The sequence below is a fragment of the Heteronotia binoei genome, chromosome 17 (assembly GCF_032191835.1).
Source record: "Heteronotia binoei isolate CCM8104 ecotype False Entrance Well chromosome 17, APGP_CSIRO_Hbin_v1, whole genome shotgun sequence".
NCBI classification, from domain to species: Eukaryota; Metazoa; Chordata; class Lepidosauria; order Squamata; family Gekkonidae; genus Heteronotia; species Heteronotia binoei.
This window is the reverse complement of record NC_083239.1, coordinates 46,343,896-46,367,633: the sequence shown is the minus strand read 5'-3', so window position 1 is coordinate 46,367,633 and position 23,738 is coordinate 46,343,896. Positions and strand designations below refer to the sequence as shown.

At 50.9% G+C, this 23,738-nt stretch overlaps 1 protein-coding gene across 1 annotated transcript in view; it reads right to left on the bottom strand.

The window, feature by feature from the left end:
• The window catches only part of NECTIN2 (nectin cell adhesion molecule 2), a 158,315-nt gene that overhangs the window by 134,340 nt on the left and 237 nt on the right, over positions 1-23,738 (bottom strand).

Genomic DNA, 23,738 nt, shown 5'->3' with positions numbered 1-23,738 from the left:
TGCAGTTTGTCTTCAGGACTTTAGAACACGGGAACAGCCCTGCTGTTCTTTAGAATACGGGATCAGAGCAGTGGTCCATCTAGTCCATCCTCCTGTCTCACACAGTGGCCAACCAGTTCCTCTGAGGGTCCAGCAACAGGGCAGAGAGGCTGAGGCCTTCATAAGAACATCAGAAGAGCCCTGCTGGATCAGAGCAGTGGTCCATCTAGTCCAGCATCCTGCCTCACACAGTGGCCAACCAGTCCCTCTGAGGGTCCAGAAGCAGGGCAGAGAGGCTGAGGCCTTCATTTGAACATAAGAAGAGCCCTGCAAGATTAGGCCAGAGGTCCATCCAGCCCAGCATCCTGTCTCACACAGTGGCCAACCAGTTCCTTTGAGGGTCCAGCAGCAGGGCAGAGAGGCTGAGGCCTTCATAAGAACATCAGAAGAGCCCTGCTGGATCAGAGCAGTGGTCCATCTAGTCCAGCATCCGGTCTCACACAGTGGCCAACCAGTCCCTCTGAGGGTCCAGAAGCAGGGCAGAGAGGCTGAGGCCTTCATTTGAACATAAGAAGAGCCCTGCAAGATTAGGCCAGAGGTCCATCCAGCCCAGCATCCTGTCTCACACAGTGGCCAACCAGTTCCTTTGAGGGTCCAGCAGCAGGGCAGAGAAGCTGAGGCCTTCATAAGAACATCAGAAGAGCCCTGCCGGATCAGAGCAGTAGTCCAGCCTCCTGCCTCACACGGTGGTCAACCAATTCCTTTGGAGGGCCAACACCAGGGCAGAGAGGCTGAGTCCTTCATAAGAACATCGGAAGAGCCTCGCTGGGTCAGACCAGTGGTCCCTCTAGTCCAGCATCCTGCCTCACAGTGGCCAACCAGTTCCTCTGGAGGGCCAACAACAGGGCGGAGAGGCTGAGGCCTTAATAAGAACATCAGAAGAGCCCTGCTGGATCAGACCAGTGGTCCATCTCGTTCAGCATCCTATCCTACATAGTAGCCAACCACTTCCACTGAAGGGCCAACAACACGGCATAGTGGCCGAGGCCTTCATAAGAACGTAAAAAGACCCCACCTGGATCAGACCAGTGGTCCATCCAGACCAGCCTCCTGTCCCCCACAGTGGCCAACCAGTTGCTAACATAATAGCTACATAGAAGAAATGTCAAATGTTTGAGAGCCACACGACATGAACATCAGATGTTTTTGAGAGAAGGAAGGAAGGAAGGAAGGAAGGAAGGAAGGAAGGAAGGAAGGAAGGAAGGAAGGAAGGAAGGAAGGAAGGAAGGAAGGAAGGAAGGAAGGAAGGAAGGAAAGATAGATAGATAGATAGATAGATAGATAGATAGATAGATAGATAGATAGATAGATAGATAGATAGATAGATAGATAGATAGATAGATAGATAGATAGATAGATAGATGATAGATAGATGATGGATGGATGGAAAGCAACTTTAAATGCATTCTCCGAGCTGCCAGCTGGCTTGGCTTGGAGAAGTGATTTAAAGAGAAATGCCTTCTCCAAGCCAGCTGAGGGGGTGGGGTAGGGGCTTCGAGAGCCACATGCAGCTCCCGAGCCACAGTTTGGCCACCCCTGATCTGGGCCTTGTCCCCCCCTTGAGGACGCAAGCAAGCTGGCATCGCACAGGGACACTTAGGGGAGCACATGGGCAATGAGCCGAGCTCCTCCATCGGAATCCCTCTTCTCCTAACCACATGCGGCCCCCGGCAGCATCGAGTCCGCGGGAAGATCCTGACAAGCAGGGACGGTGCTTCACGGTGCTCCTTTCCAGCCACTTCCTTCCCGCTCCTTTCTTTCTCCCCTGCCACCCAGACAAGACGGAGAAGCCCCCAAAATTTGAAGGCCAGAACAGACTGAAATTCTGAAGTAACAGAACTGCCACCTCCGCCCTGAAGAACTCCAAACACACCATCCTCTTTAACAGACCCCAGCCACCAAGAGACGGATTGGGAGTGAAGGTGGCACAGCGTAGCCCCATCTGGTCAGATTTCGGAAGCCGAGCAGGGTCAATACTTGGAAAGGAGACCACTGAGAAAGACTCTGCAGAGGAAGGCAAATGGCAAAACACCTCTCCTGGGGTTCTCAAGGAGCTTTCAAGGCAAGGAGGGGGAGGAGACTGCGGATCTATACCCCGCCCTACTCTCTGAATCAAGAGTCTCAGAGCGGTTTACAATCTCCTTTTATCTTCCTCCCCACAACAGACACCCTGTGAGGTAAGCGGGCTGAGAGAGCTCTCACAGAAACTGCCCTTTCAAGGACAACCTCTGCAAGAGATATGGCTGACCCAAGGCCATTCCAGCAAGTGCAAGTGGAGGAGTGGGGAATCAAACTTGGTTCTCCCAGATAAGAGTCTGCCCTTTCAAGGACAATCTCTGCCAGAGCTATGACTGACCCAAGGCCATTCCAGCAGGTGCAAGTGGAGGAGTGGGGAATCAAACCCGGTTCTCCCAGATAAGAGTCTGCGCACTTAACCACTACACCAAACTGGCTCTCACACCCCCGCACATCCCCCAAAATCGTCACTGTTTTGCACAGGCTTTTTATAGAAAAGGCCCAGCAAGAACTCATTTGCATAGCAGGCAACACCCTGTGACATCACCATTGTTTTGCACAGGGCGTTTTGGGGAGAGCAAAAAGCCCCGTGGCGCAGAGTGTTAAAGCTGCAGTACTGCAGTCCTAAGCTCTGCTCACGACCTGAGTTCGATCCCCAGCGGTAAATGGGTTTTCAGGTAGCCGGCTCGAGGTTGACTCAGCCTTCCATCCTTCCGAGGTCGGTCAAATGAGTACCCAGCTTGCTGGAGGGGCGGGAAGTGTAGATGACTGGGGAAGGCAATGGCAAACCACCCGGTGAAAATGTTGTGAAAGCAACGTCACCCCCAGAGTCGGAAACGACTGGTGCTTGCACAGGGGACCTTTCCTTTTCCTTTTGTAGGGAAAGTGCAGCTGGAATTCATTTGCATATTAAGCCACACCTCCTGACACCAAGCCAGCCAGAACGGTGTTCCTGTGTGTTCTTGCTCAAAAAAAGCCCTGCCACCGTCCAAAGCAGCCGTTTCCCCCAGGGGAACAGATCTCTGTCATCCAGACAGCAACTGAAATCCCGGGAGATTTGCAACCTGGAGTCTGGCAACTCTTAAATCCTCACCCCAGATTTCAGCCACGTCTCAGGCAAATGCAGAGATCTCCATGTCACTCTCCGCAGTGCCCGAAGCCCCGTCGGATTTCAAACACGCAGCTCGGAATTCCAAAAACGCGCCTTCCTCTGGGACTTCGCATTCCCACCATGTTTTAAACCAGGCTGTCGGGCGCAGACAGCGGTGCAATCTCAAGACAAGATGTTCAAAGCCCATCCCCCACCCCCCACCCCATACACACACAATGTGCTTAACTCCAGCTCCCGTCTCCCCAGACCACAGCAAGCAAGTGCTGAATCCCATTTCCCTGCCAACCACCAATTCCTCTCGCCCCTCCTCCCTGAAGTCTGCGGTTCCAGTCCCGAGTTCGTATCTCGTATCTCGGAAGTTCATTGGGGATGGAGGAGGGGGGGAGGGAGGGAGGGAGGGAGGGAGGGACAGGCCAGCAGAGGAATGTTATCTGCAGAAAGGAGACTCAGTTTGGTTAGAGCCAGGATTAAGCTCGGTTTATGGAAAAGCAAATCGGCCGTGTTGAAAGGCCAGGACTGGGGAAAGGGGGCGGATGGGGGGGGGAGGGAGACCGCTGAAGCGGGAATAGCACATGTTTAATTAAAGCCTGTTTGAACAGCGTGCGCAGGAGATGCCCCAAGGGCGTGTTGCAACTGGAAGAGAGCAAGGCCAGGGAGACACACGCACGCACCGCGCAAACCGCCACGGTTATCGATGCTCCTCGCCGCCACCACGCCAGTTTGTGGGAATTTGCACCTGCGGAAAAGACGGTGCTTGCGGGAGCATGCGGTTCGCCCCACGTGCAGATAAAGCAGCAGAAGGAAGCGCCCCACAGTGGTGGGGGTTTTCTTGCCCTAACTGAAAAGTTCATGCTCTTCCTGTTCGCAGCCCAGTTAAAAGCAAACTGGCTACAAAATGATCTTTCAGCTGAACTTGTCCAAATACCTGTTTGCAAGGTAGAAGAAGATATTGGATTTATATCCCGCCCTCCACTCCGAAGAGTCTCAGAGCGGCTCACAATCTCCTTTACCTTCCTCCCCCACAACAGACACCCTGTGAGGTGGGTGGGGCTGGAGAGGGCTCCTTTCAAGGACAACCTCTGCCAGAGCTATGGCTGACCCAAGGCCATGCTAGCAGGTGCAAGTGGAGGAGTGGGGAATCAAACCCGATTCTCCCAGATAAGAGTCCGCACACTTAACCACTACACCAAACTGGCAGATGAACGCATGTATCTGTGTATCTGACAAAGGTTGGTTCGGCTCTCAAAAGCTCCTAGAAGCATAAAGTCACAGAGTTGGAGGGGTTGTAGAGGCCATCTAGTCCAACCCCCTGCTCAGTGTAGGATCAGCTTAGAGCAGAGGTGTTAAACTCATTTGTTATTAGGGCCAGATCTGACATAAATGAGACCTTGGCAGGCCAGGCCATGTCAGGCCGGGCCATCTTATTCCCATTTAAGATTAGGCAGCAGAGGTAGAAGCTTTATAAAGGACACAATCACAATTAAAGATATTTTTTTAAACTTAAACATGCTTAAAATATTAGCACTTGTTGGTCTTAAAGGTGCTATCTTCGTATTTCTCCCGTGGGATCCGGGGAACTGGGCAAAGGAAGCTCTGGCTTTTTTCTTCCTTCCCCAGGGGACCAGGAAGGGGAGGAGCCTCAGCCAATAGAAGGAAAAGAGGCTTGGCTCAGTAGCTCCAATGTATAACTGAAAGAACCTGGCAAAGAAAGCTGTGCCTTCACCTCCTCCCTCCCCAAGAGGAGCCTCAGCTAATGGAGAAAATAGAGGCTTAGCTCTGTAGCTCCTGTGCGATTGAGCAAGCCTTTGAAAGCAAGCGGAGATGCAGAAGGCAGCAAGAGAAATGGAGAAGGAAGCAGATGACAGCCAGTTACTCAGGGGCCTGATAGGAACCCTCCGTGGGCCTGATTCGGCCCCCAGGCCAGATGTTTGACACCCCTGGCCTAGAGCATCCTTGACAAGTCTTTGTCTAGCTACTGTTTAAAGACCCCCTGTGTGGGGGAGCTCACCAGGTTCCTCAGTGGCCAATTCCACCACTGAACAACTCTTACTATAAAAAAGATTCTTCCAGCCGGTACCTTCCCACTCTTGATTTAAACACAACTGAGAGTCCTCTCCTCTGCCGCTAACAGAAACAACTCCCTGCCAATGTTCCTTCCAAGCTGCAGAGTCTTGTGAGCCAAAATTCTACTTTGTGAGCTACTGGCCTTAAAGTCGTGAGCGACTGCAACAATTACTGTGCTCTGGGGCTATTTTTCCCCGAGCTAAGGCAAAAATGTGCGAGCCAGAGCCTAAAAATCTGTGAGCTGGCTCGCACCAACTCAGCTTAGAGGGAACACTGCTCCCAGCCCTTCAAAGACTTCAAGAGAGCAATCTTGTCCCCCTCCACCTCCTCTTCTCCAGACCAAACATCCCCAAGTCCCTTGGCCCTTCCTCCCGGAACTCGGTCTCCAAAAACTTCAAATAATCAGAAAGCCTTGTTGGTCTCTAAGGCCCAACTGGACTTGAACCTACCGATTCACGTCTAGAGTGCACTCTGGTTCTTCTTCACGCACACAGTGCGCAATTCTCATGTCACACTCAGGGGTAGAATTCTAGGAGAAGCTCCTTTGCATATTAGGCCACACACCCCCTGAGGTAGCCAATCAGGGGTGGAATTCTAGCAGGAGCTCCTTTGCATATTAGGCCACACACACCCCGATGTAGCCAATCAGGGGTTAAATCCTAGCAGGAGCTCCTTTGCATATTAGGCCACACACCCCTGATGTAGCCAATCCTCCAAGAGCTTACAAGGCTGCAACAAGAAGAAGTCGGAAGAGCAGATTACGGCCCATGTCACCAGGCGCAAAGTGCAAGAAATAAGGGACTGTTGCAATGCTAGGCCTGGGCCAAAACGGTAGCGCACGAAAGCTTACATTCTGAAGAAAACTCTGTTGGCCACAAAGGTGCCACTTGACTCCTGCTTTGTTCTGCTGCTTCAGACCAACACGGCTGCCCGCTTGGATCTCTCTCCAGGGGAAAGCGTTCAACTGCCGGACCCCCTCCCCTCCCCTCCCCCACAGTCTGAAGTCCAGCAGTGTTTCACTGCCAGGTCTACTGTTTACACAGACAAGGCCGAGATTCAGTTGGGGCGCTAAAGTCCAGGTCACCTGCGGCCAATGTTCCCTCTAAGCTGCAGAGTCTTGTGAGCAAAAACTCCACTTTGTGAGCTACTGATATTAAAGTTGTGAGCTACTGGCATTAAAGTTGTGAGCTACTGCATAAATCATTGTGCTCTGGGCCATTTCTCCTGAGCTAAGACAAAAAGGTGTGAGCTGGAGGCTAAAAATCTGTGAGCTTACTCATGCTAACTCACCTTAGAGGAAACACTGCCTGCGACCCAGTTAAACTTCGCACATGGGAGAGAAGGGCATCAGGGTCAGTTCCAACAAAACGCAAAGCCGTGCTATGTTTGAAATGTTTTAGCCGTGCTATGTTTGCAAAACCGGGATTCGGGTCAAGAAATGCTAGTTCATGAGTCCGCGGTGCGGTGGCCCAGGAGGGCAAAACACACCCAATACCTTTAGGCAGGGGTGGAATTCTAGCAGGAGCTCCTTTGCATATTAGGTCACACACCCATGATGTAGCCAATCCTCCAAGAGCTTACAAGGCTCTTTTTTTGTAAGCTCTCGGAGGATTGGCTACATCAGGGGTGTGTGGCCTAATATGCAAAGGAGCTCCTGCTAGAATTCCACCCCTGCCTTTCGTGGCGACTGGCAGGTGTTTTCAGAAAGCAGGCGGGGCTACTCCCAATGCAGCTTCTGATTGGCTTTGCAGTTTAAACACGTTGCTTCCACAGCAACCGTCCCCACAGCACAAGGATCTTCACTGTGTGACTGAGAGTAAGCTGGGGCGGCCATTTTGCGGCTGGCTCCACCTCCCACGGCAGCTATCTTGCGGCTGTGCCCACTTACACTGTGCTGGAATTCCAATGGTGCCCACAGGCTCAAAAAAGGTTCTGGACCCCTGCATGGGTCTCATTACCTCCACAGGCCAGCCTGCACTGGAGCATGGAGCAAAGACAAAACTAGGAGCAAACCAGAAAGCATGTGTAGGAACAAACCAGAAAGCGTGTGTTCGCACAGCACGCAAAACCACACTTAAGTCTTAACTGTGGTTAATAAGCCCAACTTCATGCCACTCACAATACACCAGCAGGGCAGATCCTAGACAGTCACCCTAAACTGAGCAGCCCTCATGGAGACATTCAGACTGACCGTTTCCCTTGTTTCACTAAAACCCTGGTTTCGCATGCCGTCCGAATGGATCCTAGCTGTTTCGGCAACAGGTTTTCCTGAACGTTAGGTGGATTTTTCAGAGCGTGTGGAAAGCAAGGCCAGATACAGGGCAAGACACACTTCGACAACGTTCGCACAACCACTTAACCCAACACGACACAGAACCAAACTGACATGCCCAGCTAGGGATGCCAATCTCCAGGTGAGACCTGGGGATCCCCAGGAATTACAGCTTATCTCCTGACTACAGATGCCAGTTCCCCTGGAGAAAACAGATGCTTCAGAGGGTGAACTGGTGGCACTACACCCCACTGAGGTCCCTGCCCTGCCCAAATCTCCAGGAGTTTCCCAACCTGGATCTGGCAACCCCATCCCCTCTCTCCCACCTGTGTCCAGCTCTGTGAGTGAAGATTCTACTTTTGTGAGCTACAGGCATTACAGTTGTGAGTGAGCAATATGGCTACTGCATAAACCACCCTGCTCTGGGGCCCTCCTTCCTGAACGAAGACAAAAATGTGTGAGCTGGAGGATAAAAAACCTGTGAGCTGGCTCACACTAACTCAGCTTAGAGAGGGGGGACCCAACGTGCTTCCTGTATGAGCCACACAGAATACACAAGAGATATTTGAGAGCCGCAACAAGTGAATGTCAGAGGAAGGAAGGAAGGGAAGGAGGGGAGGGAGAGGTGGAAAGAAAGCAACTTTAAATTTAAATACATTCTTCAAACAGATGGCCAGCAGGATGGTGGGGGCTTCAAGAGCCACACAATATGTGTGAAAGCGCCACAAGTTTGGCCAAGACTTTCAAAATGGATCCCTTTTGGTTTCTGACTCATTCCTTCAGCGAAGAAACCAACCCAAATGATTTCAGGGACTGCCACCTGCACAGCTGCGTAGGCCCAACACCCACATCCCACCTGGCCCAGGTCTGGTTTCCCTCAGCCAGATGAGGCCCGGACGGTTGGCCAGAGCCCCCGGACTGCATGCCAGCTTCTCCCAGCTTCGTGATGGGTGTTTGAATCCCTCCTACGATCGATGGCTGGAAAAAGAAAACTTGTCTACCTCGCAGAGAAAGGGGGGGGGGAGGCTCTCGGTTGCCATAGCAGCAGGACCGACTGTGGGCAAAACAGACACAACACGTAACGTATAGGCTAACCCCAGGGGTGCCGAAAAGAGGGGGTCGGGTGGGAGGGAAAAGCTAGATTTGAGGCAGAGAACCAGTTCGGGAAGCTTCGGTTGGGCAACTACCCATCTTCAGCTCTGGCCAGGAGTTTCCAGTTTGAAGCCAGAACCTCTCTTTTCAGACGAAATGCTCGACAGGCGAAAAAATAATGCAACCATGAGCCCCTTTGACATGCAAAATGAGGTTAGCTAACCCCAGACACACGAGCCATGTGTGTGGGGCATAAGTAGATGTCTGGCACAGTGAGCTGCCCGGACCAAGGAGTCCGCAACATGGTACCTGTGAGCACCACGACGACGGTTAGCAACTTTTAAAAGCGTTTTAAGAAAGTGGGCGGGGCTTTCACTCAGCAAGGCTTCCAATTGGCTGAACAGATTTTTAAAAACGCTTTGGCAGCCGCCGCCACCACAGCGCAAGGATCTTCACTGAGGTAAGCCATGTCGGCCATTTTGTGACTGGCTCCACCTCCTGCGGCAACCATTTTTGGTAGCCATTTCCGGGGCTGTGCCCAAATCATAAAGGTGCAGGCAGGCTCAAAAATGTTGGGGACCCCTGGCCTACACAGACCATAGGCAAGAAATAACTGGGTTCTCCCCAAATCTGGAAGGGAGGGGCACAAGTCCTACTACTAGTAGTACACAAGCCATTCCTTACAGCACAGCCCCAAGTCAACAGCCTTTGCAAGTTCACAGCAGAGCCAGGATTCGAATCTGGGTCTTCTTCATGCACTAGTCTTAAACCCCCCCCCCCCCCAAGACTAGCTCTTGAAAGATGTGAAGACCGACTGGATTTTTTTCTTTTGTAGGGGGAACAAAAGGCAAACTGCATGCACGAAGTCTCAGCGTAGCGATGGACATATAACAGACAAAGCTCTGATTAAATTTTGCATGCACACACATGACCATGGGCACACAAACACGTCGGTCATCTCCTTGGCATATCTGATGCCAGGGCGTTTTTTGTAGCAGGAACTCCTTCGCATATTAGGCCACACACCCCTGATGTAGCCAATTCTCCAAGAGCTTACAGTAGGCCTCGTACTAAGAGCCCTATAAGCTCCTGGTGGATTGGCTACATCAGGGAGGTGTGGCCTAATATGCAAAGGAGTTCCTGCTACAAAAAAGCCCTGCCTGATGCCATCCAAATGAAAAACTAAGGAATCCTGTCCAGACGCGAGTCACAAAAGAGGCAGTGAACCTACACGGCTCTCTGCCACCCATTGAGGGGTGCAGGGACACAGAGGTGGGAGGGAAGGGGGGCATACAGAAACTGCCCATCTGGGGAGGGGGAAGCTCTCTGGTGGCTTCTGGGAACAAGCCCAGAGAGGCAAAGGCAGGACAGGGTTAACCCTGTGTTTGCTGCAGACTCTGTCTCCGTCTCCCCCAGCAGGGCTCGGAATCTGTTCTTTTCTCATGCTAATGACAAATTCTTCCTCTTGCAGAGGTGGGGGGATGGGAGGGGGGAATTACATTCAGACAGATTTGGGGAGGGGGGGGGAGGCTTGCCGAATGAGATCATAAAACGGCCCTGGCTAAGAGAACAGCCTGTTTGTTTCCAACATTGTGAAAATATTAAAAAGAGGATCCATCCGCCACGGTTTGAACCTTTAAAGGTTGAGGCTGTGAGCATCGTGGGGCGGGGGGGACGGGACTGAATTACGAAATATGGAAACTGCGTCCCTTGCTCATTTTTTTGGCTGGCGACTCATGTTATTCAAAAGTTTCAGGGAGGTTGTTAAAATAATAAAAAAAAAAAACCCAAGAGTGACTCAACCCAGCCCTCTCATGTTTTTTTGGCCGGCGATTCGAGTTACTCAAAAGTTTCAGCTGAAATTGTTAAAATTAAAAAGAAAACAAAACAAGAGTGACTCAATCCAGCCCGGAAGACAAACAAGTGTAAATGAGGCACGCTTCGTTACAATCTGAGATATTCAGATCTCTTTCCGGTGCTGTCCAAAAGGGTCAGCAAGGTCGAAATGAATCAGCCAACTGTAAATCTCCTTGGCCTGGATTCGACGGCACATCGCTGGGGAAAGACAGACGGCCATCGATTAGTTTGTTACAATTTTTGCCTGCCACAGCTGGCTTTTCCTTCCTTCATTTCACCCTCACAATAACCTTGCGAGGCAGGTCAGGCGGAGACGGAGAGACTGGCCCAAAGTCACTTGATCTGGGATCCACTGGGGATCTGAAAACAGGCCTAGCCCGAGACTATAACCAGCTTGCTCTGTTTTGTGCCACCAAAACGAAGCCCTTTTTAATCTTTGGTCTAATATCGCCCACATAGTACACTCTGCTTGGGTTAAAAAAGGCAAAGGTAGTCCCCTGTGCAAGCACCAATCGTTTCCAACTCTGGGGTGCCATAGCACCACGACATTTCCATGGCAGACTTTTTACAGGGTGTTTTGCCATTGCCTTCCAGTCATCTACACTCTTCCCCCAGCGAGCTGGGGACTCATTTTACAAACCTCGGAAGGATGGAAGGCTAAGTCAACCTTGAGCCGGCGACCTGAACCAGCTTCCGCTGAGATTGAACTCAGGTCATGAGTAGAGAGTTTGGATTGCAGTACTGCAGCTTTACCACTCTGCGCCATGGGGCTTGGGTTACGGGAACGAAATTCAGGATACTACTCTGTGTTTCAAGTTTCGGCGCTCGCTCCAAATATAGCTGCTGAACTGAGGTCTCACAGACAAGTGCATGTACAAGATGGCAGCTGCATTACCTTGCACACTCTTACGGCCAAACAACAAACCAACACACAGGAAGCCCACACCACCACAAGTGGCAGTCTTGGATGGGCTTATGGCATTTGGTATCACACACATCCATTGTTCATTCCTGCGAACAATCTTTTTTGAAGATAAAAACGATAGGGCCCGGTCAAATTATGAGGCACAACCAAAGCAAGAATTTAGACATGGGCCTCCACTTCACACTCCAGAGGCAGGCAAATCTGTCAGTCCAAAAGCCACATCTGGGTCCCAGGAGAGGTTCTGGAAGGCTCCTAGACAGAAGCAAGCCTTTCTTGGCTCCGTAGTGCCATCCCTACAAGTTTTTCATTTCTCCTCCCCAAATTCTAGGAGGAACTCCTTTGCATATTAGGCCACACACCCCTGATGTAGCCAATCCTCCAAGAGCTTACAAAAAAGAGCCTTGTAAGCTCTTGGAGGACTGGCTACATCAGGGGGTGTGGCCTAATATGCATAGGAGTGCCTGCTAGAATTCCACCCCTGCTCCTTCCAAATCTAGAGGAGCTACGCCAAGACAAACGCCAAAAGAGCACAAAAAGCATGTTTGTAATAAAGCAGTGGGGTCCCCAATGTGGGGCTCACGGGCATATTTCCTGGGTCTCGCTAAGAGGTTTTTAGAAAGGGGGCGGAGTCAGATGGGTGTTTTGCCCAAAGATCTTCCATAACATATTCAAAAAGATCTCCTCTCTCATACGTTGAAGCATTGCTATTAAAGTCATGTAGATCCTCACTCCCTGATGTATTGTGGTTGGCTCCGCCTCTTGTGGAAGCCACTTTGTGGCCACTTGTGCCCCATTCCTCTGTGTCGGAATTCCAAACACACCTGCAGACTCAAAAAGACAGGGGACCCCTGGTAGAGACAGTCCTGGCCTGCCCCCACTTACGTAACCTCACCACCGCTTTGTAAGGTAGGCCGAAGCAGGACTCAGCTTCCATTCGCCACAGATCTCTGTGGTCCAGCAGAGGTTTTGAACTCAGATCTCGCTGACTGGAGTCCAGTTCTACAAACTCCGGACTACGCTCTACATTCTGAACTCTTTCCGCCTTCAGAGCGCTCAATGCCTTAGAACTGGGGTCCACATTGTCGTGCCACAGTGACCACCACCATCTTCAATGGTGTCCACTAAGTGTTCATAGAAAGGGGCGGGGCCACATCAGGCTCTCACCCAGCAAGATTTCAGATTCACTTCTGGAGATTTGCTCGCTAAAAGTATTGCTTCAGCGGCAGCTGCTGCCGCCGCAACACAAGGATCATCCTTGTATGACTGAAGGTAAGCTGTGGCAGCCATTTTGTGGCTGGCTCTGCCTCCGCAGGCAGCCATTTTGTAGCAGCAATTTGGAGGCTGTGCCCACCACACTGTGTCATCATTACAAAGGTGCACACAGGCTCAAAAAAGTTGGGGGAGGACCCACCCTGACCTGCATAGCCCAGGTAAGTCCAATCTCAGCAGGTCTCAGAAGCTAAACAGGGTCGACTCTGGCAAGTACTTGGATGGGAGACCTCCTTGGAATACCAGCAGTCGGGAGACAGAGGCAGGGTTTATTTCACTACCTCTCTGAAGATCCTCCAGGCCTCCAATAGGAGTCAGCAACCAGAGGTCACCATGACTTCCGGGTGCACACATACACACTAAAACATGCACATATAAACACACACGTATTTTAAAGGTAAAAAAAGTAGTCCCCTGTGCAAACACCAGTCATTTCCAACTCTGGGGTGACGTCTCATCACGACATTTTCATAGAAGACTATTTATAAGGTGGTTTGCCATTGCCTTCCCCAGTCATCTACATTTTCCCCCAGCAAGCTGTGTACTCATTTTACTGACCTCGGAAGGATGGAAGGCTGAGTCAACCTGGAGCTGGCTGCCTGAACCCAACTTCTGCCGGGATCGAACTCAGGTTGTGAGCAGAGAGCTTGGACTGCACTACTGCAGCTTTACCACTCTGCACCACGGAGCTCATATTTTAAAAATACACAAAAATATTTTTAAAAGTCTGGGACCCCGCTTCAGTGCATGGGCAGAGTGCTCCTCCAAAGCACCATCTTTTTTTTTTTTTTTGGCATCAAAAATCTTCCCATCTTACAAGGAAGCAGGGGGGGGAAACTATCACAAACAATATAATCCTTCTCCCTTCCCACAGTTTTACGTCTTCCTCTTCCGGGAAGACAAAATTCTAGCCAAGCAGGTCAAATTCTGCCTGGCAACCTCCTGAAGCAGGGTATCGTATCACGTCGCCAACATCTAGGAGCCCCGGGGCTGGCGCAGCAATAATTAACACCACCTCACTCCTCCACCTTGAGAAGCGCTCCGCATTTTTGATGCCAGCATCCGGGCCCGAGGTCAGGGCAGGCCTTCACGTTTTCCCCACCTGTGCACCTCTCTGCCGCCAAGAAACCCTTCTTAGGCCTGAGTGGCTCCATTCAAGTCCTACCCAGTCAAGTGACAGAGGTGCTGTGGACTAACATTGGGCCTGACCCAGATTTCACGGCCCAGCTGCAGCTGCTTCCATCCCACACAGGCAATACAGAAAAACCAAACACTGCGATATACAGGCCAACACCATTTAGTAAAACTTTTTAAGAATCGTGTAAATCTATTGTCTGCATTACAAAGATCTTTACAACATTACAAGAAAGGTCCATCCAATGAGCACCCAGATATTAGCTCATTTCGTCAAAAGACTTCCTCAGGAGTATTCCCATTTCCTTCAAGGTTAACCCTGTTGCCTATAATTTATTTTATTTATTTATTTGTAATTTATATCCCGCCCTTCCCACCAGGTGGCTCAGGGCGGCTTACAACGTATAAAAACTAACATAAGAATATAAAATTAAGCATAAAAGGTTAACATTTCATAATTTACATAGTTAAAATCTAGACATTTCTCACGGTTATATACATAAACATTAAAACCATACAGCGATCTTACAGCTACACTCAGTTCAAGTTCAGTGCCGGTTAATTGTGGGCCAGCCGGAAGAGGACTGTCTTACAGGCCCTGCGGAATTGAGCAAAGTCCCGCAGGGCCCTTACCTCTTCCGGCAGCTGGTTCCACCAGGAAGGGCCATTACGGAGAAGGCCCTGTCCCTTGTAGTTTTCAAACGGGCTTCCTTTGGCCCGGGGACAACAAAGAGATTTTGAGTACTCAGTACTCTCTGGGGAACGTGTGGGAAGAGACGGTCCCTCAGGTAGGCAGGTCCTAGGCCATATAGGGCTTTAAAGGTAATGACCAGCACCTTGTACCGAACTCAGTAGAGTATTGGCAGCCAGTGCAGAGCCCGGAGTCCCGGCTGGATGTGCTCCCATCTTGGGAGCCCCAATAACAACCGGGCGGCAGCGTTCTGCACCAGCTGCAATTTCCGGGTTCGGCACAGGGGCAGCCCCATGTAGAGGGCATTGCAGTAGTCCAACCTCGAGGTGATCGTTGCATGGATCACCGTTGCTAGATCGTCACGCTCCAGGAAGGGAGCCAGCTGCCTTGCCCGCGAACTGTGATCAACGTTCGCTCTAAGCTCTGGAATCTTGTGAGGGAAAATTCTACTTTGTGAGCGACTGGCATTAAAAGTGATGAGCTACTGCATCAATTAGTTTGCTCTGGGGCCATTTTTCCTGAGCTGAGACAAAAAGGTGTGAGCCGGGGGCTAAAAAACTGAGTCAGCTCACACTAACATAGCTTAGAAGGAACGCTGACTGGGATCCCATGTTGGTTTTTCTGCCCCACACAGGTCATTTCCGCCCCCCTCCACACAGGAAGGAATCGTGCCTTCTTTGGCAAAGTCGCTTTTCCCTCAACAAACTGGACAAAAATGTGTGAGCCGGGGGCTAAAAACCTGTAAGTCAGCTCACACTAACATAGCTTAGAGAAAACACTGGTCGCCAGCAATGTTCCCTCTAGTCTGTGGAGTCTTGTGAGCAAAAATTTTACTTCATGAGCTACTGGCATGAATGTTGTGAGCTACTGCATAAATTAGTTTGCTCTGGGGCCATTTTTCCCGAGCCAAGACAAAAATGTTAAAAATGTGGCAACCATTTTATAAATGGGTCAAAAACCATACAATGAAAGAGTGATAAAGATGGATAGAGAAATTGCACTTTAAATTAGTGTAAGAAGATTATGTTAACTTTAATGTATAATACAGACTGTTAAAGGAGTAATATTATCTATGTGAAAGATAATGTCAATGCAGAAATAAGATTCGAAAGTAACTTTTTTAACCCTACTTACCTTCCCCCTCCCACTTCCCTGAAACCTGAATTTCCCTATGTTTGAAAATAATAAATTGTTAAACAAGACAAAAATGTGTGAACTGGAGCTAAAAAGCCTTGTGAGCTAGCTCACACTAACTCAGCTTAGAGGGAACACTGGTTGCCAGCAATGTTCCCTCTAATCTGTGGAGTCTTCTTAGGCAAAGTCACTTTTCCCTCAACAAACTGGACAAGAGCCCAAACGCAAGCCAAGATGGCAGAAACTTCACCCGGCAGGAAAAACGTGACCCTTCTACAGGCCTTCCACTCGCATACAGCCCACCCTGCCGGTGTTCCGAACTTGACAGAGGTACCGCCCACCTGCCCGCCCCTTCCCAAACTCTTCCTGGTGCTAGGCTTGCCAACTTTGGGTTGGAGATTTCAGGGCAGAACCTGGGGAGGGAGCTCAGCTGGAACGCGATGTCACAGTCCTGTCGTTCAGAGCAGCCATTTTCTCTGAGGGAAACTGATCTCTAAACATCTGGAGAGCAGCAGTAATTTTGGTAGATCTCCAGATCCCACCTGGAGGGTGGCAACTCTATTTCTCTTCTTATCAACCCTGCTTTTTGCCTTCCTCTGGGCAAAGAGCAGGCATCACTGGGGTTGTTGGATGGGGATGTAACTGTGAATTTCTTGCATAGCGCAGGGGGTTGACTGGTCAGTGGCCTGTTAGCAACTGGGCTGTGAGTCGTATAATTATTTCAATATATATTACAATGTAACAAGAAGAAGAAAACACTGGATTTATGTCCTGCCCTCCACTTCAAACTTCAGAGTCTGAGTGGCTCACGATCTCCTTTACCTTCCTCTCCCACAACAGACACCCTGTGAGGTGGACAGGGCTGAGAGAGCTCTCCCCATCAGCTGCCCTTTCAAGGTCAGTTCTGCGAGAGCTATGGCTAACCCAAGGCCATTCCAGCAGCTGCAAGTGGAAGAGTGTGGAATCAAACCAATTTCTCCCAGATAAGAGTCCGCACATTTAACCACCACACCAAACTAACAGAAATAAAGTGCACAGTTGTATCATCCCGAAGCCATTCCCCCCCACCCCCACCTTCCATTGAAAAACTGTCTTCCACGAAACCGGTCCCTGGTGCCAAAAAGGTTGGGGACTGCTGGACTAGATGACTCTTGGGGTCCCTTCCGGCTTTAGGTTTCTGCATTTCCGTGTTTCCCGCCATTTTTTTCCAGCAATCAAGCAGGGGTCAGAGAATCTAGAAGACAGCAATGTGCACATCTATGCAGGGAGACAGGTGGTGACTGGAGTACATAGGGTAGGATTAGCGGGTCAAGGAAACAGTGGGTGAAGGCCTACAAGAAGAAAGGGAAATGGAGACAGGAGCTTGGCAGTTAGCAGCAACCACCGAAAGTTAGGGGCTGGCTCCCCTTCAAGAGGGAAATCAGGCCAAGAGAAACAACACCCTCCCCCCCCCCCACAGACAGAACGGCTCTTTGCCTCACACGGACATTGCAAAGACACCCTCCGTGATTACATTCCCCGCATAACTCCTGACAATGAGCGTGGGGCGGTACCATAAATCTTGCAGAGGTGCTCAACTCTGGAGGCAGATTTCAACATACACAAAATTCTGCCTCTGGGAGAAGGGAAGGCAGAGGCCACTCAAGTCCCGAGCTTGCGTGTTCTTCCTCCAAAACAAAAATTGCTCTGATTAGAAGAACATCAGAAGAGCCCCGCGGGATCAGACCAGTGGTCCATCTAGTCCAGCATCCTGCCTCACACAGCGGCCAACAACAGGGCGGAGAGGCTGAGGCCTTCATAAGAACATCAGAAGAGCCCTGCTGGATCAGACCAGTGGTACATCCAGTCCAGCATCCTGTCTCACACAGCGGCCAACCAGTTCCTGTGGAGGGCCAACAACAGGGCACAGAGGCCGAGGCCTTCATAAGAACATCAGCAGAGCCCTGCGGAATCAGACCAGTGGTCCATCTAGTCCAGCATCCTGCCTCACACCATGGCCGACCAGTTCCTCTGGAGGACCAACAACAGGGCAACAGATGTTGCCTCCTAAGAGAACAGGCCGCTCGAAAAAGGATACCTGTTTGTATTCAAGCCAGACTCTGAGGGAACCCTTTAGAAGAAAGCCAGGTTCAGCAACCCAGGATCACATCAAGCGGCACATTGTAGGGGAAAGAAAGAGAGAGTGAGAAAGAATGAAAGAAAGAAAGAAAAAACCCCAACAGAAGAGGCATCTAGGGCAGGAAAGAGTCTCTCCAGAACCAGCTACCCTCCCCCCCTTTAATGCCTTCAGCCAAGTCCCTTCCCACATGCACCATGTTGTAGCTCAGAAGGGTGCGGCCCAAAGGTAAATGTTTTCTCAAGGGCCCATCCAGCCTGTCAGCGAAGCGAAGGTCATCATTAACCGGCGGCTGAAGCAGGAGTTCCCCAGCCCGTTGCCACCTGGCTGGAAGCAACTTCCCTCTGCACGCTCAGGTCTGTGGAGGGAGAGCCCAGCCTCCGGGCCGCTCCAGAAGCCTTCCTGGGTGTTCACCGGAGCTTTGCCGCCTCGCAAGGGAACACGGAAGAGACTCCTGCACCTTTGGCACGGAGGGAATGGGAGCAGCACAGTTCCCTCGCCGCGTAAGGAGGAAATGAAAGGTATGCTCAGTGTCCATGCCCACAGCCCAGATGTCCCACAAAACACCAAAAGAAGATAAGAAAAAGATATTGGATTTATATCCTGCCCTATACTCTGAATCTCAGAGTGGTCACCATCTCATTTACCTTCCCCTCCCCACAACAGACACCCTGTGAGGTGGGTGGGGCTGAGAGAGCTCTTAAAGCAGCTGCCCTTTCAAGGACAGCTCTGCGAGAGCTATGGCTAACCCAAGGCCATTCCAGCAGATGCAAGTGGAGGAGTGGGGGAATCAAACCCGGTTCTCCCAGATAAGAGTCCATGCACTTAACCACTACGCCAAATTGACTAGCCACTTGGTTCACAGGGCCTTCCTGAAGTAGTTTCCTTCTCCCATTGGCTGCTTCAATACTAAAACCAGTGTGAGGGCTTGGACCAGGGGTGGCCGAATTGCAGGTCAAGAGCCACATGTGGCTCTTTCACACATCTTGTGTAGCTCTCAAAGCCTCCACTGCTGTGTCAGCCGGCTTGGAGAAGGCATTTATGTCTTTAAATCACTTCTCCAAGCCGTCAGCTTGGAGAATGTGTTTAATGTTAAAGTTGCTTTCTTTCCACCTCTCGCTCTCCCTCCCCCTCTATTTCTTTCCTTCCATCTTGCAGCTCTCCAACATCTGATGTTCATGTCTTACTGCTCTCAAACATCTGACATTCATTCTATGTGACTCTTAAGTTAAGCAAGTTTAGCCACCCCTGGCTTGGACCAACAAAGTCAAGGTGATGGGGGGGGGGGGATAAAACAAAAATATCTAGTCAGGAATTGGACAAGAAAAGTCGGATTCATAACCCGCCCTTCACTCAGAGCGGCTTACAATCTCCTTCCCTTCCTCTCCCCACAACAGACACCCTGTGAGGTAGGTGGGGCTGAGAGAGCTCTGAGAGAACTGTGACCGGTCCAAGGTCACCCAGCAGCTGCATGTAGAAGATGACTGCAGATTTATATCCCGTTCTTCTCTCTGCATCAGAGACTCAGAGCGGCTTACAATCTCCTACATCTTCTCCCCCCACAACAGACACCCTGTGTAGTGGGTGGGGCTGAAAGAGCTCTCACAGAAGCTGCCCTTTCAAGGACAACTCCTACAAGAGCTATGGCTGACCCAAGGCCATTTCAGCAGGTGCAAGTGGAAAAGTGGGGATTCAAACCCGGTTCTCCCAGATAAGAGTCCGCACATTTAACCACTACACCAAACAGTTTCTCAACTGAATGCGTCAAAGCCTACATCTGACACAGCCAACTGCTATAAGTTGCTTTTGCTGGAAGTCAATCGAAATCCAAGGAACTTTGTTTGGCGCATACAACAGCTCCCTACAAACCCTATCCCCTGATGTATCATCGAATAGCTCATGAAACTTCCTTGGATTTCTAAACCTAGGCAGGAAATGATTATACATGACAATCATATGAACATATGAACATATGAAGCTGCCTTCTACTGAATCAGACCCTCGGTCCATCAAAGTCAGTATTGTCTTCTCAGACTGGCAGCGGCTCTCCAGGGTCTCAAGCTGAGGTTTTTCACACCTATTTGCCTGGACCCTTTTGAGTTGGAGATGCCGGGGATTGAACCTGGGACCTTCTGCTTCCCAAGCAGATGCTCTACCACTGAGCCACCGTCCCTCCCCAGTTAGAACAATCATACAGTTAGAAAACAATAACACCCCCACCAGATCCCCAGATGTCCCAGGATTGTCACTGAAATCTATAACTGTCCCTCCCACCCAATGAACTCAAGGTGTCGCACTCGCCTGCCCCATTTTTTTTATTTATACCCGCAACAAACCTGCAAGGTAGGTTAGGCCCAGGCGTGGAATTCTAGCAGGAGCTCCTTTGCATATTAGGCCACACACACCTGATGTAGCCAATCCTCCAAGAGCTTACAAGGCTCTTTTTTGTGGAATTCTAGCAGGACCTCCTTAGCATATTAGTCCACACACCCCTGATGTAGCCAATCCTCCAAGAGCTTACAAGGCTCTTTTTTGTGGAATTCTAACAGGAGCTCCTTAGCATATTAGGCCACACACACCTGATGTAGCCAATCCTCCAAGAGCTTACACGGTTCTTAGTACAGGGCCTACTATAAACTCCAGGAGGACTGGCTACATCAGGGGTGCGTGGCCTAATATACAAAGGAGCTCCTGCTAGAATTCCACCCCTGGCTAGGCCAAAGAGGGCAACCGCTCTAAGGACACCCAGTAAGCATCTTGGCTGAGTGGAGATTTGAATCCGGACCTTCCATCTTTGCCACTACAACACATTGACTCATGATTTGGAAGCGTTTCGATCTATAAGCCCTTGCCGTTTTTATACCATCCTTCCATTCGAAGCGACACACACACTCTCTCTCGTTCCAAGGGGGGGGGGGGGGAATAAACGCAGCCAATTATCTGTGTCCAGGGAACCAAAATGAAGCAAGCCCCCGGCCACATCAGCCCACATCAAGGGGTGAGGCGTAAGCGGAGAAAATTTCGTGGCGCAATTCCACGGGGACCACATTACATCACACGCCACACAACAGAGGAAGCCAGCCCTTCCAGAGCGGATTTTAAAAAGTCAAGACAGTCGGCATTTTTACTTAAGATCAGAAGTCCCCCAAAAGTGTCAGGTACATTGAGTGTCTTTCTGATGGCATGAAGGCATGCTTGTGTAGAGAACAAACAACTTACACTTAGCCTTCAAGGAAGAGATGTGGCGCAGTGGCCTCAGCGCTCCTATCATGGGAGCATAACGTAAACCCTAAATTTCGCAAAGACTCCCCTATATTCTGCAGTGCCGAAAGGAGCTACGTGGCCAGACATTCTAGATCATTCTCTGGCTAAATGCTCTATTCGGTTGCTAATAGATATGTCGTTATAGCAACTGATAAATATGCAGGCTTGTTCAGACAATATGTGAACCAAATAAATTATTTTTGAGACCAGCTTTTTTCCCCTGGAGTTTTATTATAATCGTTTTTCTCCCAACACTCTCCAAAAGATCCAAACGGCTAATGCGGTGTCCAGCGAAACATAGTGGTTCAAGTGCCAGGCTAGAATCTGCAAGACCTGAGTTCAAATCTCCACACTGCTCCAGAAGCTTGCTGAATGACCTTTGGCCAAACACTCGCAGCCTAGCCTACCGCACAAGGTTGTCGTGAGGATAAAACGGAGAAAGGAGAATGACACGCGCTACTCCGGGTAACTGCTGGGGGAGAAAGCAAGGTATAAATCAAATAAATAAAAGCAGCAGGAAAACGCAAATTCAAAAAAGGTCACAGAATATGAACACACCGAACCACCAAAGAGAACATGCCGTGCTTTCTCAGCCCCTGCGACGACTGTAGCAAATTTACAGACAGCCTCAACAAAAGGCCTTCTTTGTATTTTCCTTCAAAACAGGAGGCAACGGTGCACCCCCACTCCCCGGCCTCCTTCTGGCAAGCTGACCCACAGGGCTGGTCCCACATGAGGAGCATGGATCTATGGGATAAACAGTACATCATCCATGGAAGCGCAGAGAGGGAGAACAGGTCCTTAAAACTGCCCTGGCTTCTTAACACTGCAGGAACAGACATAGAATGTTTGCAGGGAGAGATTCTCCGCTTACCACAGATGCACGGGCAAGCTCTCGCAAGCAAGGAAAAAAAGACAATCAGATGCAACACACGTCCATACCCACAGCCTGACAAATGTAGGAACCCCCCCCCCCCACAATCGTCTGATAAGTATGTCAACCGTCAAACGCAGCGACCCCCAGAGCAGGGGGAAGTCCCCAGCCCCTAGGCCATTGGAAAGACTTCAGTCCACAGTGGGTCAGCAACCTAACGCCCCTGGCTTTATCTCACCAGTGGCCAAAGGGTGTCGTCCCTCTCCCCCAGGGCGACAAAACAGGTAAGGGCTGCCCGTTTCCTCCCCAGGAAGTAGCGGCTTCCAAGCCACTGAGCAATGGAATCAAGGGCAACAGAGATGCCCCACAGGCCTGTCCTTGGCACTTGCGAAGTGACCTCAGAACAGCTGTTCCACAGATGTGCCAGGGTCCTCCCGGCTAGCCCGTCAGGTGGGGAAGCTCCCCGATTTAATACGCAGCTCTGAGCTGCAGATACTAGTACTAGAGGCTCCGTGGTACGAGAGACTCCAGGTTCAGAAGGGGCGCGCTTCCAGATGTATGGGACGACCCACATCAGGGGGGGAACCGCCGCCTATCTCCCCCCATGCCCAGTGGGCTGCCTGCTGACCATTCCGTCTAGGCTGGAAAGAGGGCTCGCAACATCTATCAATCCACCCCCTTCAAAAATTATGCTTTGGAGGAAAGGACCCTCCCCGGCAACTGCTCACACCTCCGTTGCCAAGAACAAATGGGAGAAGCACAACACAGGAACCAAGACAGCGTGGTGTGATGGGGAGCATCCACCCAGGGTTGCCAACCTCCAGGTAACAACTGGAGATCACCTGGGATTACAGCAGATCTCCAGGCGACAGAGATCAGTCCCCCTGAAGAAAATGGCCGCTTTGGACGGTGGGCTCTATGGGATTCTACCCCACTGTGGACCCTCCCCTCCCCGAATCCTGCCCTCCTCAGACTCTAACCCCCAAATCTCCAGATAGTTCCCAACCCAAAGCTGGCAACCCTACTAGGCCCTAGGTTCAAATCCCCCCTCACGTACGCAGGCCGATGTGGCAATCCCAGGCCTTTTTTCTCAAGTCCAGCCTACCTCACAAGGCAGTTGTGAAAGTAAAACAAAGACGGGAAACACCACATACACCCCGGATAATTGCATGTTTTTACAAATGACGTTACCTGCTCTGAGCCTGGTTTCCGGGGAGAGTGGGTTATAAATTTTAATACTAATAACAAGCAAGAGGGAGAGAAAAACACAACAGACCCTTTGAGTCGTGAAGCAAAAGGGCAAATCTGTTTCTAAGTATCAGGGACACAGCAATGGGGCGGGAGGCAAGGAAATGAAAGAAGAAGTTCTCAGCCCCTGGGAAAAAAATCCAAAGAAGCTGCCTTTCTATGAATGCCACTGAGTAGGCAGGTAGCGATCGTGTCCGGAGGCCAGCCGCGGGTGGGCTTCCCACGGTCACAATCCCCAGGCAGGTTTCCCCAGCCAGCCCCAACAGATCCGAAGAGATTCCCTCCGGTCAGGAGAGCCACTCTGCACCGGGGCGGGAGGCTCCATAAAAGAAACCTGCCCCAAACCGAATTCACTCCGAATCCCAGGCTCGGGGAGCCCGGCTCCGACTCGCGACTCCCCTCCAGCAGCGCGGCTGGAACCCCCCAAGGCAGCGGAAAGGGCCGGATCCAGAAGGCTTGTGCCAACCCCGAAGAGTTGGCGAGGGGAATCGCCTGGGGGGAGGAGGCGGCGGCGGCAGGGAGCGGCCGGCCAGGTGGCTTCTCCTCCCTGCCCGCCCCGCCCCGCCAGGTGAGCCGAGGGCTCCCTCCCTCCCTCCCTCCCCCGCCCTCCAGCCCGGGCAGCAGCAGCAGGT